The sequence below is a fragment of the Corvus kubaryi genome, unplaced genomic scaffold (assembly GCF_017639235.1).
Source record: "Corvus kubaryi isolate FWS band 111438036 unplaced genomic scaffold, C.kubaryi_AGA036_p1.0 133, whole genome shotgun sequence".
Classification (NCBI taxonomy): Eukaryota; Metazoa; Chordata; class Aves; order Passeriformes; family Corvidae; genus Corvus; species Corvus kubaryi.
This window is the reverse complement of record NW_024580667.1, coordinates 36,842,925-36,854,843: the sequence shown is the minus strand read 5'-3', so window position 1 is coordinate 36,854,843 and position 11,919 is coordinate 36,842,925.

Genomic DNA, 11,919 nt, shown 5'->3' with positions numbered 1-11,919 from the left:
CCCCCTTTTTTTTTCCCCCTTTATTTTTTTCCCCCCCAGCCTAAGATTATTTTCATACACCTGACCCGCTATTTCACACGCTCGGGAAAACCCAGAGAGCGGCTGACACCGAGTCCCAGCGAGTGAGGGGGAGAGGATGTGAGCAGAGAAGTTTAGGAAGATAAGTGTGAAATAGGAAAACGTAAAACCTCAATAACAGAAAACAAACAACAACCAAAATGAGTCTTTAGAAAAATCCTGAATGTCTGAACGTTTGTGTGTGTGCGCGCGTGTGTGTGTGTTTTCCTTCCTGCCAAAGCAGGATGTCAAATACTGTCCTTTTCCCCTCTTTTTTAAAGCAGGCTGAAAGGAAAATTCTTCACAGAATCTTAAAGAACTTTTTGACACAACAGCTGCAAAATCTATTTTCTAAACAAAGATTTATACATATTTATACGAGCTTAATCCAGATTTTTTTTTTTAATAAATCATTCTCAGAACTGCAGAGGTAAACTATATGTAAATACCTCAAGTAATAGGCTTGTAGTGCAAATCACATCATTTTATCTTCAATTTTGCATTCGTTTTTCTGGCTTAAAGGTGCATCAGAGATATGCATTTTAGCATATTCAGAACACGGGGCGTGAAATTAAATGTTTGACAGAGTGAGAAAAATATACAGACTTTGGAGATGCCTTAAAAATAGTAATTTATGCAGATCTAGAGGAGTGAAATCATTTGCAATGGAGTGACCCTCTCTCCAGGAATTTTTTGCTCAGTGTTCTTCTCTAATCTCCTGCTGTATCTTCATTTTTCATTGAACTAGCCAGTTTTCTGCGAAGCAGTCTTGTAGATAAGGGAAGTGCTAAAAGAAGAAGAAAGAAGAAGCTCAGTGGGTCCGTTTCCATTGCACTTTTACCCAAGGCAATGGGCAGAATTTAACGGATTCCTTCCAACATATGTTTTTGCCAGATAAGTAAACAGTGTGTGTCGGAAATGAAAAAGCATTTGCAATTTAATGACATTACAGCTCTCAGCTTAGGCTGGCGTGCTGCGAGGCGAAAAGCAGAAAGAGAGAGGAAAGTAGAAAGAGAAAAAGAACAAAGTTCATCTTCCCTTTTGTGCATTTTTATCAAGGAAAATATTACTTCTTTCCCCCTCTTGTTCTCTTTTCTTTTTCTCTTTGCTTTTTTGTCTCACTCATCTACATTTTTTTCTTTTCTCTCCTTTTGTCTCCTCTGTTCACTTTTACCTTTTTCTTCCACTGCCACCGACTCGTTTCCTTTCACCACCCCCCCCATCTATTGTGTCGCCTTATTCATCTATTTGGCCCATTCAGTTTTTACCTATAAGGAGCTGTTTATCCAACAATGTATCTTTTTTTTTTTTTTTTTTCTCCGTGTTGTACTCCCGGCGCTACAGCTCACAGTCAACAGGATTGTTGGAGGGATTATAACGTTTCATTTCAAAGCGCGACAAATCTGCTCGCCTTCCCTCTGTCCCCGCTCTCCCCAGACTCGCCGGTCCCTCGCAGATGCGCGGCACCCTCGAGGCCGGGATCGCCCCCACATCCCCCCACCAAGCCCCCTCCGGGCCACCCCGCCGGGGCCGCCCCGCTCGGCAGCGGCGGCGGGGGAGCAGGGGCAGCCCCCGGGGAGGGCAGGGGGTGCCGGGCAGGGCAGGGAGAGCCCCCGCTCCCGCCGCCGTCGGACGCGCCTGCATCTCATCCCCCCGCTTTCCCCAGCTTTTAGGTGAGCGCTGCAAAGTCACGGGCTCCCACCCCAGGCTTTCCCTGGAGCTCGGGTGTAATTGAAAAATACCTCCAGTCAATGGCAAGTCCTATCTTATAGGCACATATCTGAAACGATGTTTAAACAAAACAAAACAAAAAAAAAAGCGCTTGTCTAACGATCCGTTCAAGGGTTGGTTTGGGGTTGGGTTGGTCTGTTCGGTTTTTTTTTTTCATTTTCTTTTTTTTTTTTTTACCATGAAATTACATCTTCCACATCTCCCAGATCCGGTACTTGGTAAGTAAAAAGGGAAATCTGTTTGGACATAAGGAGGTAAAGTAGCTAGAGGTGGTAATTTAATCATCCGAGGATATATTTCAATGTTTTTTCTGGTCTTCTAGGCATTAGCACTTTAAATTCATTATGTCTGTTTGACAGATATATGCAGCCTTAAGGATCTAAAAATGAAATCCAAGAAGTATAGCCTGCTAGAGGACATATATTGAAGTTAAGAGATTAAAACGGTCTAACCATTGCAAACAGAATGGAACATCTCGCATTTCTCATTCCTTATAAGCATGACTATTTTGCAGATGTTAAATACGGTCTGCTCTAATTATGAAGGAGGGGAGGGGGGGACCGCTCAAGAGCCGAGGCTTTCTAACTTTTACATTGATGAAGTGGATATTAGAAAGACAATATTAGCTCCTGTGCCGTCTCGGGCTCGGGAAGTTTTACATGGGGGATTTTCTCTATCAATAATTTAATAAGGAGGGTGCAGCAGCAGCAGCAGCAGCCTCTCCTACATGCTTTAAAGACTCAAGAATCGTGCATGAATTTCCTATAAGGCAAATAACAAAAGAGCCAAATGAGAAGAGCGGGTCTTTTTTCTGTCTAACTGGGACACTGAGGACTCTGTGTCATTACAGTAATTTAGCAATGTTAATGATCTGTAATATTAATACATCATACTTGAAAATGGGGAAGAGTTGTCATAATTAAATGCATTAAGCCACAATTAAAAAGTCATCTAAGCAGTTGTAAAGATACCAGCGACGATAAGGCTGTTCATTACACTGTGAACCTCTCTGCCCATGGAAGCCCACCCTGGCAGGGCTGATGCAGCAGCCCCGGCCCGGCGCAGCCTCCTCCGCGCAGCAGCCGCGCAGGAAGGCGGTGAGGCGCGCAGCCTGCTCGGCCTTATCAGCACATCGCCTACCGAGGCGGGGGGTGAGGGGGCTGGACCAGCGAGTCCTTTGACGGATGTGCCCCAGTTCTTCAGGAAGGGAAGGAAGGGAGGGAGACAACACAACAGTCTCATCCCAGACATTGGTGTCCACGCACCTTTTCAAAGCATGTCCCCAAACGCACTGAAGCGCACATTTCGGCCGCGAAGCCGGTGTGACGTTCAGGACAAGCCCGGAGCAGGCTGCCGCTCGCCCGGCGGCTGAGTGCCGCTGCCGTGCGCTCCCCCTGCCGCGGACACGGGCGGCGGCCGTCGGGGCGGGTCCTGGCCGGGCCCCGCGGGGCGCTGCTGCCCGGCCCCTCCGTGCCCCACGCTCGTCATCTCCCTGCTTCTGCCGGGAAGGGCTGAACCCCTGTGCCGTGGGACTGAGCTCTGAACAGCGGGACTGAGTGCTCCACCTGTGAGGCTGAGTCCTCCACCACCCTGGGCTGCGCCTGCCCGTGCTCTGCCTTCCAGTGCCAGCTCCCTGCTGCCTGCACGCTGGAGTCGGCGTGCTCCCTGCAGCACACACTTGGGGTTGAGGGGTGAGGAGACACAGTCTGGTACTGTGGGCTGTAAGGCCTGGCCCTTTTGCTGCCCAAGTGCTGCCAGCCATCCCATGTGGGCAACATTCCCATGCGTTTATTTCCTCGTATAACTCGTGACAACCTCACCCCCAGCTTAGTTTTGGTGAAAACCTCATCCCTAGCCTGTTCTGTCAGAGTGGTCCAGCTCTAAAATAATCCATTACAAAAAAAACCAAAAAACAAAAAACAAACGTATTCAACCAGATCACTGCTGATAGCCAGAGTGTTTCTTCTTCCATCTCTGTCAGATTTTCCATCTCATGGACACACACTATGATTTTCAGGCTGGTTCCATAATGGAGAAAAGGTTGCACTTGCAGACAGTGTGCTTATGTAGGGCTCTCTGGTGGTCCCCTCCTGAAAACGACTTATCTCTTTGGACAAATTCAGGAAAATCTGGCTGAGGGAAGATGGTCTCTCAGCCCTTTATTATGGAAATGGACAGTTGGGTAAAGGAGGAAAACCCAGTCTGCTGATTCCAGAGGGAAAGTCTCTAACACAAGGTCAATCCTATGAATCAGACATAGAGACGAGTCTTCCAATCCAAGAAAAAGTTTCAGAAAGACCTTGAACATAGTTCCAAAACTTAGGCCTGCTTCCAGCCATAATCCACAACTCCATGCAAATGCAGGCTTGCCCAGCCTGGAGCTGCCTGGGGAGATAAAACACATGGATTCTGTCATCCCTATGGAGTCCTGAGAGAAGTGCTGCATATTGCAACTGCTTATACCTTTCCCTCTCCTGTTGGTATCAGTGATGAATGTGATCACTAAAAATAAGAGAGACAGGAAGCAATGTCAAATAAACAGATAGGTGTAAAGACTATTAAGTAAAAGCAACACAATTTGCTCAATCTTCAGATATGGCATTTTGGTAATGGCAACAATTTTGTATTTTGTTTTGTATTGCTGTTAATTCAAACCCTAGAAATGCACAAGTTTGCTATTACTATTTACACCAATATATTAATGAAAATAATTTACATATCTAACAATTTATATACATATGTCCAACTTTCATATATGGTTGAGTGTGATTCTTTGGAGGCCCTTGCCTTCCATGGGAATGTTGCTTCTTTGAACGACAGCATGATGATGAGAAAGCCTTCATTTGGATTTGTAAAAAATCTACAAGTAGGAAATAGATTTACCTTGCAGATAAATCAGGGACAGCAGGTAAAATGACAATGTCAAAGTGACGGAACCTTAGCTTACGGCTTACGTAAGCATGGATTTCTTAAAGGGCTCAAGGGACCTTTATCTCCTCTTCTCCTCCTGCATCCATTGATGCTGTACATCCAAACTCTGTGGGAGGGTCACAGCTGTGTGACTGCATGGCCCTCCATTCAGTGGATAATTTCTCTTGTGTGTTGGTTCATCAGAAGAATCTCTTGCACCCTCAGCTTCCTGTCTCACAGCTTTCTTGAGTTTGCTCAAAGCCCATGCTTGACCCCAGATGAAGGCAAAATAACCTTGGACTTGAGCTCACACTTATGTCCATTGTCAGAATTCCTTGAAACCACTCAAAATAATCCTGATTTAAGTTGGGAAGGAGGTGTTATCTTCGGAAATGGGAATGGACCTTCAGTGGTCTGAGGCCAACACTGTATCTCAGAATCCTATTTGTGGTCCATTTGTCCAAAGATGCCACAAATATGCTTCATAATGTATCTAAATGCAGGAGATCAATGCCCCACAAAGCTTATATGGAGTCCTGGAGAAGACTTTTTCCAAGTGTGAAATTCTGGAAGATACCTTCCCTGGATTTCAACCCTGAAATTATTGATCTGAACCCAGGCTCCCTATAAATGTTCTCTTTGACCATCCCCACTGCCGACTGCAGGACTGGGATTCAGCGCCCAAGCTCTAGTGCCATGCCTTGGGGTTCATAGTTCTGGGCTTGTTTGGGTGCTGGAAATGTCTCGCAGCCATGTGTTCTGGGAGCTTCCACAGGTGCCTGGGGACAATGCCTTGAAGAAGCCTATGTCAGAACAGCAGTTACCTCAACAACTGCAAGATGCAAGGTGTGTTTTTCACTTGGAAACATTACATTTTGTTCTAAAGGGAATTTATTTCTCTAAAAATGTCAAGGCTGTGGAAAAACATTTTTTACTGAGATGAAAGTTACGTATAAATATATATAAAATGAATTGTGTTCGTGCTTGACTCTGTGTTTATTTTAAGTCTTGACAAATGAAAACTGTGCTCATCGGCTGGCTATGCTGGGCGTGGAACCTGAGGTACTTTCCTGGCACTGGAGAGTGAGCAAGCTTGGTGTGTGATACAAGGCCCGTGCAAACAGGATGAGGAAATAATCACTCCTATCACAATGAACAGCCATCCAACCCATCAACTGCCTTGATTCTGTTGAGTGTTTTGCTGGTGAAATTGGAGAAGTCAATTTTAAGGGGAGATTAAGAGGAGTACAGTGTGTAACTAACCTCACAGGATGCTCCTTACACCTAGAACCGGGCAAGCTGTAGATGCTTGAGAGGGAAGCTGAATCAATGGACCATGAAGATGTTATCAAAAGCACTGGAAAGGCTCCTATAGCAACACTGTAGTTGAGGAAAAAGGTGCTGTAAAACACACAATTGTCAGTGCTAGCACAACAGTTGTGTTGCAACTGCTGACAGCTGTGCAGAGCAAAGGGGTGCAGAGAAGGAAAGCACAGGAGTAGGTGGTCACGTGGGCCAAGGAGACCCCTGCACTGCTGTACAATGGTAGAGGGAAAATGGACAACTGGTATTTGTTGAAAGAACTTACATTAATCTAAATTATGCAAGACTTGGCTGGGGTTTGGTTTGAAGGACAGTAAGGGAAGGTCAAGATTCAAAGATGTTGGTAGGAATATTAATCAAGAGAGGACAGTGCAAGAAAATGCTCAAAGCCCAAGAAAGCAGGAGCTTGCTCTGAGCTATGCTGAATTAATGCTGGTATGTTAAAACCCATAAAGATAAGATATTTTGAAAACAAGTACAAAGACAGAATCTGAATGAAGAGTGATATTCTGCACTGTCACAGTGAAGGTGATAGATGAAGCCATCTTCTCTGGACTCACCAAGGAAGGGATAGGTAAGGGAAAGAGCATAAAAGAGGCGAGTCTAAAAAGCCTGAAAGAAATAAAGGCTGGAGAGTGTGGCTGCAGGTGCCAGAGGCAGCTGAGACTGAGAGGATGAGAAAAATCTGTGGGCCACAAGCTGAAAGAGCTGTGTGGAAAGTCTTCAGAGAGCGGGTGGCACATCCTAGGAGGAGGTTGGTTGGAATATCTTCTGCTATCAACAGGAGGTATTTAGCAAGGTGGGATATTGGCTCATGTTGCAGCTGTAACTAGTTCTAGTTCACTACTAGATGTTCTGCTCTGTCAGAGCTTTGTGGTGTGTTCCCAGGGGACAGGCCTGTTTGTCAGAAGTATAGTAACAACTGACTAGGGCGGACTTGCTCTGAGGTTATCATTACTTCTCCATAGCTGATCATAAATAAATATTTAAATAAATAAATGTTTAAATAAATAAAACTCTCATTTTAGAAAAGTAGCAAAAGAGAAAATTAATGTTTTCTTCTAAGTGTGAGTTTTGGAAACTGAAAAACTTTCATCACTCAGCATTTGGAAGAAATACCTTTAAAAAGAATGCCTCATAAAGAGTAAGCTTTCCCTAAAACCTCACGATCTTATACCTGAGCCCTTCAAAAACAAGACATCTTTTTCTTCCTTACAAGCTGGAGGTAAAATATTCTGCTCATTTAGAAGTCACTTGCCGTGGGTACATTTTATTTGATGTAATATAAATTGTTATTGAGGATGCCAGAGCAAATAAATGAGAGGGGGGAAAAAAGTAAATTTGTCTTCAGCAATTGTTTCTAGTAGTAGTAATCTTTAAATTACTTGTCCTAGTCAGTCATCCAGGAGCCAAATTTGTCATTAGTCCATGTCAGAAAAAGACCATTCTCAAGAATACTTATGAGATGCAAATGAAAGAGTAAATTTTCATTTAATCCAGTACCCTCTTCAACATTTCACTTTATTAATCAGTAAGGAACTTTTACATGAACTTAAAAAAATGTTTCTAAAAGTGATCCAGGTGCAACTTCAAGAATGAGCATGTTTTCATCAGGATTTATGACCCTCTGAAGAGTTTGGAGCCCAGAAATAAATTCGTTTATCACAAGGCATCAATGGAGAAAGAAAAAAGGAGATGTCATTTTCTTTAGTGTAGTCTGTATTTTCCCCATTGTCTTTTATCTGTGACCATTATAAAGCTAATGCAGTTGTTTTCTGATTACTTTTACATTTGGGAGTTTTCAGGTGTATTTAAATTGCTGAGGTTATGTTCAAAATACACTAAAATACCAAAATTAACATTGCTTATTTTTAGTCAACTATTCTGGATGTGATAATAGATTTTGATTTGTGCATATAGGTATGAATGGGCGTTGTTTATACAAATGTTTTGGTCAATATTGGCCAGCAATACTGGTTCCTGGACTTTTCAAATGCTGGTTTGCTAATTGTTAAATTATGCTAATGATGAGATGCAGGAGCAGGTATTATTTATCCTGTATGCAGAATACGCAGGCCATAAAAACAAATTTCAAACATACCTTTATTCTTTGGTAATTACAGTAACAAGGTCAAGAAAGGCCGGTCAAGAAACGACCATAGCCCAACCACCAGCCAGACTTGGGCAATTAACAGCAGGTGTTAATGAAACCTTCTTGCCACACCAGAGAACATGCATTCAAGAAATTGGTTCAGCAGCACTCGAAAGGTGGGGGCCAAAGCTGCCGATGGAGTCCACACCAGCATTTGCAAAGGAAGCTCCCGAGAAATGCATGCCACTAATGTCCATTTCCTGCAGCTAGGTTGTAGCTAGGCATCTTTTTGAAGCTGAGCATCAGAGCCTGAAGTCACTTCTTTGACCCAGATCTGAAGTACCCACCGGAGTTTCTGCACTCTGAACAATGTCTGTATTTTAACCCATAACTAACTAATAAGAGATATGGAAGTCAAGCAGCTGCAGAGCAGGACCCCAGAACCTCTACAGCAGGAATGCCTTAAATTCACTTCTTTTCTTCATCTCTAAGCTTTTCCATCTCCTGTCTCTAGATCTCACCCTCCAGCTCACCAAGTGTCCCAGCGAGAGGAAAGCCCCTCACCTCCGCTGCCCTACGGCAGGTGGAGCAGACGGGAGGCAGGAGCTGGAAGTCTTCCCTAGTATGTCATGGCCAGGAGCTGGAGACCCATCTCCTGGGCGAAAGCTACTCAGCCAAGCAGGAGCAAAGGCGGGGAACACACAGGGCACGGCGTAAACCTGGGGTTTGCCTGATTTGGCGTCCCAGTTGGTTGTGGGCAAACTAGAGGTTGACAGTGAAGAAATCAGGTCTGTGGAAGCCCCAACAGGTCCAAGAAGCCGCGGCCAGGGTGCCATAGCAGGGGTTCTCCTGACCTGCTCCCACGGTTTAAGGCTGCCACATTGACTTTAGCTATTAAAATCCTCAAAACGTTCCACGGGGGAAAGCCCAAAGGTGTGTGCCCTCCTTAACAGGGCTGGATTAGGGTTTTGTTGGGGTTTTTTTTTAATTTCTGAGAAAATAAACCAACCCCATCCGGGTTGCTGGCCCTGAAGGAGTGGGGGTTCGCCGATCGTAGTCGGGGCAGTGCGGCACCCTCGAGGGTGGGCGGGGGGGCACCATCGCGGCGCGGCGAAGGCGGAACCCCGATACGCTGAATGCACTCCGGGGAGCCTCAGCCGACCGCACAGCGGTCAGCAAACACCCACAGATCTCTGTCCTCAGCTTTCCTCGACGCCCCCCGAAATTCCTGGGTCAGCACGGTCTGTCCCCGGGGTGGCCTTCGCGGGTCCGGGGCTGGCACAGATGCAGAAAGACGCACGGGGGGAGCCAGAGGGACGCGCCGGGGCGGTGACAGAGCATCGGCCGCCTCGGGGGGGATGCACGGCCGCCGGTGCCCCCGGCTGCGGCGTCCGCAGCAGCTGCGGGAGACCGGGGCGTGGGGGGGTCGTGCGAAGGCGAGCAGCAGAGCGGGGGCGGGGGGGGAGTGACACGGACTGTACACTAGTACTCAGGCTGCGGTAGCGTGGGCAGCTGCTCTGACAGAGCCGGGAAAGGCTGAAGGCTTGGGGTCGGTCGGGGTCCGGCTGCAAAGTCACTCTGTGAGGGAGACAGACCCGCAGCCGGCCCTTCGGGCTGCCCGGGGGGGATACGCCCGGCGCTGCCGTGCTGGGCCACCTGCTCCAGCGCAAATGATGCCACGAACTGCGGCGAGGGACACGGTCCGGTCCCCGAGCCCGTGGCCAGCGGGCCCGTCTCCCCCGGGACGCTCACCCGGCACACTGGGCGGATGCGGAAGATACGTTTGAATCCCAGCCCAACTCCGCTGCTCGCCCGAAACGGCGGCATGGGATTGCGCGGGATTTCCTCAGCAGGTGTGAAACGGACGGCCAAGGAGGGATAACTCCCTCCTGGTGATGGGGACTGTTCCCAAGGTTATCTCGCTGAGGGTTTTCAGCGCCTCCTCATGCTGAAATGTTTGAACGTAGGAAGGAACGGTGTCGGCACTAACGATTAACTCCCGAAGTATGCTGAAAATGCAGTGACACTTGTCTTTAGAAGGGCTTGGTTTTGTCTGCGGTGCTAATTGATTTCTGTTCAGGCTGATCCCTCTTAAAACATGAACAGATTTAATGGTTCTTACTCCCGAGCTCTATGCTATTGAGATAATTTCGGTTATTAAGACGCATTAATAAACAGTTAATAGACACCCTTTTTTTTCCCGAGAGGTAAGCTCTTCATCATAAATGAACAGCCTCTCCCGATGCTCTCCCGCACTCGGGATCAGCAGTTACTGCCCACGCGTGTCAAAACTACCCTACAGCTGAGGAAGTGCAGGTGGCTTTTCCCACAGAGCCCAGCAAGTCCTTCTGCAGCGTCGCACGGGAGAAAGAAGGGCTGTAACATCAAAACAAAGGATCGGTGACTAATTCGGTCTCTGACTCCGCCGATGAGAAAATAGCTCCCAACAAGTGCACCGAGCCCGGCTTCAGCCCCTGAGCAAAAGGGGGCGAGTCAAATTCCTCGAGTCAAAATCAGGGATGTGCTAGAAAGCCTCCTCGCTGTTAAGGCCAGGGAGGATGAATTCGTACTGTAGGGAACCTGAATGAGAGCTGGGTTAGATAACTTGTCATTTTTCTGGCTCCAACCTGCACTCCCGCCTCCTTCCCCTCCACCCCTCAAAAAAAAAAAAAAAAAAAAAAAAAAAAGGCTTATAAGAATTTGCTCTGGCCTTCCTTTACTTTTTCTCTGTTAAGGCTCATATTTCATTTCTGGCAGCCAGAGAAATCTTAATAAAAAGGACGTGTAGAAGCATTTCCAGGGGAATAATTTGATCAGGAATTATTGCTGGTTTTGGAATTAGTCCTAAAAGTTATTAAAAGTTGAACAATCCCAGCACATACTCTCCTCTTCCAGGAATCCTTTTCCTGCCATAACAGCTTTCTCCCCACCACATTTTTCCCCCTGCTGCTCCGCGTGGATCCCATCGATAGTGGCGGGGGAGGTGTTGTTTTACCCTTCCCGATCTGTTAGATGGTATTTAGCAGGCTACTGCCATTTTGCCCCACTAGCCGCAGCCACCAGGTTCTCTCCCTTTTATCTCGTTTTCGCGGGCGCCCAGCGCTCCCGTGAGCAGGTGGGAACCGCCACTCCCGGCGGGAAGAGGCCCCTCCCGGGCCGACTGCCCCCGCCACCCTCACACTCGCCCTCCCCGGGGCAGCGCTCGCCCCCAGCGGCCCCGGCCCGGCCTCGCTGCCCGACGGGGACTCCGGACTCCGGCGCTGGAGCTGAAGATGGGCTGCCTTGCGGCTGTCCTCCGCTGCTCATCCTGGGGCTGCGAGGAGGCTGAGGTGGATCCGGCTGTGGGGGCCGGAGAGCAGCGCTGTGCCGGGCTGCGTGTTTCACCAATGCCTTCGGGATCTCAAAGGTTCAGCTGTAAATGGCTAATTACTTTTTGTTGTATGGAGGGGAGAAAAGGGAAATGCTGGATTGGAATTGACATTCCAGTAATGTATTTCCGTGAGAAGAGTTTTAAGATGTCCTCTGTAATTTCCCATACGAAATCTGGTTATACTGGTTGATTTCAATAGGAGAATTCTCTGCCTGGAGGCATAGGATGAGTAATATGCCGTGTGTTTCATACTCCCTTTCTAATATGATAATAAATGTATTCAAAAAAAGCAACAAGGTGTTTACAATTCGTACCTTCCCTTCTACGGCTTGCCTAAATTTCCCCAATATCGGGTATCGAAACGGGCATCTCAGAGGGCTAGAAGAGGTACGGGGAGAAGAACAGCTAGCCCTCCCCTCCCACCCCGGCCTCGGCT